General features: G+C 36.6%; 1 long non-coding RNA gene across 1 annotated transcript; it reads right to left on the bottom strand.

The window, feature by feature from the left end:
- Nucleotides 1-264: 264 nt before the first annotated feature.
- LOC126816804 (uncharacterized) lies at nucleotides 265-4542 on the bottom strand. The gene is made up of 3 exons (XR_007678606.1): nucleotides 4464-4542; nucleotides 1154-1305; nucleotides 265-415 (listed from the first exon to the last, which is right to left on the bottom strand). It is a non-coding gene; the product is annotated as an uncharacterized LOC126816804 (long non-coding RNA).
- Between the last annotated feature and the right edge of the window lie 421 nt (nucleotides 4543-4963).

The raw sequence follows: 4963 nt of genomic DNA, 5'->3' as shown, positions 1-4963 counted from the left end.
GCAACGCCTCCAGGCCCAAATCATTCCCCGCGCTCCAGCTGTCCTTATACCTCAAATTTCAGCCCCGGGTAGCACTAGTGGAGCCACCGACCCCAAACGGACGAACCGACAAACGACAGTCACACATACAGTATATACATAAACCATCGCTGTTCCATCGGGGCATTTTGAAAGATAAATCAACAGGAAGATGCTAAATAAGATTTATTACAAAATTCAAATTTCTTTCTTAGACAATATTTGAATTGACTTAAATACCGGTAACCGATTTAATCCATTCCATGGCTGGTTTTACGTAAGAGACGAGAAACAGACTACCGGGATCACATTGTTCATGGTTTGGTCTGTTTATTAAACCCTCTAGTGTCCATTTACCTTGGTCATTTTTACACACCACCATTCCACCATTATCACCCTAAAAATAAACATTGTTAATTTATTTAATATATAAATGAAATGAAATAGGTTTAAACGTCCTACTTCTCTGTGCCAACTGGGATTCTTCGGACGGGCTTATGCCACACATTGACGCCACGGCCTACTCTTTTTTCCAATTTCTACTGTCAATACATCATTACGTGCATGCCAACATGTTTGGTGGGCCTCGGGTTTCACCCATACGAACGACTGGGCGCTGTTATAAGCCAGGCTCTCCTTCCTGCGCTACTGACATCGAGCAAACATGTTGAAATATCCCGAGGGGATTCTCAGCAGGGACCGAACACGAGACCTTCTGATTAGTGAGTCAGGGTTTCGCTCACAGAGTTCATTTTAATGAAATGTTCCCGGAGCACGTTCCTCTGGCACGTTCTAGAAGGGGCGAGGGGGCCTTTGGGCTATTTTTTTGAAAAATACATGCTATATCACCGGAAACTGGACGAGGTTACTGCCAAAACACGGAAACTGACAAATTAGACTGTGCGGGGGCCTATGGTCCGTGCTTATATATTTATTCATACTGATGACTGATGCAACTGAAGAATATTTTTGCCCAAATTGAAACTTTCTGAGAGAACTTCGGTTTTTTTTTCTCAGAACACAGTTTTTTCGCTCACCAAAGCACGTTAAAGAGGGTCCTGATCTCTCACTTACCCACCGTGTTTCTACTAAAGGAAATTATCAATTTTATTGTTACGATTAATTTGTCTCTTACCAGACAGACATTGGTTTCTGGATTCACAGCCTTCGCACAGGTGGTTAGTGATTTCATGGGACCGGTTTCATTAAACTCTATACCGTATACTGCTTCACAAACAGCCGGGCTATACACCATTATATCTGCTGCCACTAATTCGTCTGATATTTCTAGACAAAACAAAACCAATATTCATTATCTTTATCAATTAAACAATGAGTGTATTCTGTTGATAATTATCATTTCAAAACGGCATGATAATGGAGAAATCGACACTGATTAATAAAAATGAAAAGTCTGTATTAAGACCAGAAGAGGGCAGTCTAGACTCAAGTTCAAAATAGATAATGAATTCAATGGCATGAGAAAATGGGCTCTATTGGCTAGAGGTCCGTAAACATAGCCTGGAAAACATAGCCCTGTAGATAAATGTTAAGTATGTTGGTAAATTACTACAAAGAAAAAGATTCATTATGCAAGAGCTAAATTGCCTATTGTCGTCAGTGTTTTTGGCTTTAAATGTTACATAAAGTATTATTAAGACATTTATTCACATGTCAAGCCGATAATCAATTCTCTAGAACATGATGGCTTAGATATTGAGAAGATTAGACAATGCTCGCTATATCTGCGTTAAATATCTGACGGGAGACTACTGATGACAATCGAGACTTCGTTGATTATATCATGGCACAGATACTTGACAATCGTGAATATGAACGGTAGGCGAAGTCTCCATCTTCCAATCATTTCTTGTCAAAACTTCAAACACATTATTTTTCATTATCTATTTTTGAACTAGTAGAGCAATACCAATCAGCTATTTCTCTAAAGCATCCATAATGTATATTTAACCAGAAACTGGGGGAGAATAAACTAAAAGCTAAGTTAATAATCGGTAGGAGCAGTGGCATCTTAATTCCCCCACCCCCACCCCATCTCCAACATCATATTATTATGTTTCCATAAAACGTGTAGATTAGAGCTTTGTGTTGGTTGGGATCCAGGTCTGCGCCACAAATAACCATGGACGCTCTGAATTTTTCACGATTTTCTCGCAGCGGGCGGGGAGTTACCAGAAATAATTGTATCTTAAGCCGAGCGCACACCGATTCAAATAAACAAGCGCGTTAGCTACACCAATATGTTTCTGTTTATTCTTTATCTGAATTAGTGTGCGCCCGGTTTAAGTTTACAGTCTTTATCGCCGCACATTGATACGAAAAATACCAGCTATAATATTTTGTTTCCGTTTAATGCTTATTTTATCAAAGTGCACACGGCTTTGGACACAATAATCTTTTATAGGCATTAGAGCATTGACGACATCAAAACACGACAACCTTTTGTATGGAATACAATCACCGGTCTATCAAATCCTTTATTAAAATTCTTATTCTCAGTTAATGTGACTGAACAACAAATTTAAAGGGAATGTCTTTACAACTATAAAAGATTGCTATTCAATTTGAATCAGAAAGTATTTGCTCTTGTCAACTCTTTTTCCGTTCTATAATTAAATGTTTGTTTAGCGTTTACCTAAATGATGGTTTACTATTTTGTTTATCGCCGCACATTGTTACAAAAAACAACCAGTAAACGATTGTGTTTTCTGTTTCGTGTTTATCCATGGGGTATTCACGTATTAAAATTATCTACCCTTGATCCTAGCTTGATTCTACGAACCAATCAACAATTTAGCCTTACTGTTTATGTTTACAACACCATGACGGCATGTTCGCTCGATTATGAGAGAGTTAAATTTGCAAGAAATTTAATTTAAAAGAAATGACATGCATACAAAAAGATATCCTAAAACATATTTTTGACGGGAATGAAATGAAATGGGGTTTAATGTCCTACTGTCCTGCTCCTATACTGGGCTAATGAAGACGGTTTTGACGGGAATGATGTTTTATGTCAGTGTTTATGAATTTAACGATTGTTTTGATTGGTCGATAAAAATAGCATAATCATCAAGGGCAGATAATTTGAATATGTTTCTTCCCCATGGATAAACCCAGGGGTTAGTGGAGTGGGACAGAATGAGACCACTGGGGATACCGAGGATGATATCATAGATACTTGTCGAAACGTCGTGCTTACAGTCGGTGGTTGTTTCCCTTAAAAAATGTATTCTGTCAAAACCATGAGGCGGTAAAGTGCGAATTTAACCATCGTCCATGTCGTTACTGAGTGTAATAAATTGGAAGAGAAAGACTTCCTGTAAGAAATTTAATTAAATCAGAAATAAATCCAGTTAAGAACATCAGCCACTTTTTACTCCTTCATTTTGATCTACATTCAAAAGTCAATTGCTTTTAGTTCTTCATTCTGATCTAGATCAATCATAAACTATCTGTTTGTACTTAATGAGAGTCTTTAGATGTTTTTATATTGCGTATATAAAACATTATACATTAGCCCTACATGTTTATACTTATGTAGAATAAAAGATTATCACGACAATAGAATATAAATATTGGGTAAAATGCAACAAAGGGTTTCTTTCTTATAATTTGACAAAAACATAATACTAATAAATAACACGATGAGATAAAATGATATATATGTTTATACTTCAATGTATACGTGTAAGTTGTATATACCTAGATGTGGATATAATTTAAACATACATTATGCAAGAGCTAAATCGGCTTATTACAGGCCTTTCTTTAGCAGATTGGAATACATTTTTTTGAAAATAATTAAACGTAAAAATGGATAATCGAGACTTTGTTTTTTTCGTACCGACTTTAGTAATGATGATCGAGGCTAGGCCTAAAATTCAATGGCTAAAATCTCCGTCCAGTGTGGAGCAATTTGACTGAAATTTTCAGCACATATATACGTTATATATTTTTTAACTATTATAGCCAGAACTGTCAACTCTTTATCTAATACCCCATATTGACTACTGCTGCTTGTCATCTTTTGGTGCGGTCTCTAATTTTTTCAAGATTGGACTATTGTAATAGTGCCTTAGCTGGAATATCTCAACATTTATTAAAGCGACTTCAAATAATTCAGAACAACTGTGCCAGAATCATCACAAGAACAGCAAAACGTCAACATATAACATCTGTCCTTAAATCGCTTCACTGGTCACCAATAGAGGCTCGTATAAACTTTAAAATCTTAACACTGGTCTACAAGTCTCAGCATGATTCAGCTCCATCCTATATCACAGATCTTATGCAGCCTTATGTACCAAACCGACCACTCCGTTCACAGAATAATCTATTACTTGTTGTACCTTCAACTAAATTAAAATCTTTTGGTGATAAAGCCTTCAGTGTGTATGGTCCACGACTATGGAATGACTTACCTGACAAAATAAAGTGTTCAGAAACAGTTGCTCAATTTCGATCTAGACTTAAGACGCATATGTTCACGATGTATTATCCACAGAAGCCATTAACTTACAGCGTTTAGAGCATGCTCATGGATGGATTAAGCGCTATATAAATGTACATTATTATTATTATTATTATTATAATGCTCCTTTAAGATCATCAAAAAAATCACGAATAACTAGCTTGACGCCTGATGTATGCATTTCCTGAAAACAGTAGGTTGAATGCAAATGTATTTTGATCGTTTCCGTGTAAGCGTTTAGCAGTTTTTTCGCAGCATTTTTTTTCTCGCGTCAATACGTCTACGTTCTGACATGTAAACACGGGTTCTCGTCTACAAAGTCAAATTCAGCTTGCAAATGGAACATTTATTGGACATGGTGTTATAAAAAGGTGGTGACTGAACATAAACAATGTCAAGCTGCAATGTAGAGAAATATTATCTGCACCTATGACGTCATTTGTGTGGGAT

Source organism: Patella vulgata, chromosome 3 (assembly GCF_932274485.2).
Source record: "Patella vulgata chromosome 3, xgPatVulg1.2, whole genome shotgun sequence".
Lineage (NCBI taxonomy): Eukaryota > Metazoa > Mollusca > Gastropoda > Patellidae > Patella > Patella vulgata.
The sequence above is the reverse complement of the archived record's forward strand: the minus strand, read 5'-3'. Positions and strand labels throughout refer to the sequence as shown.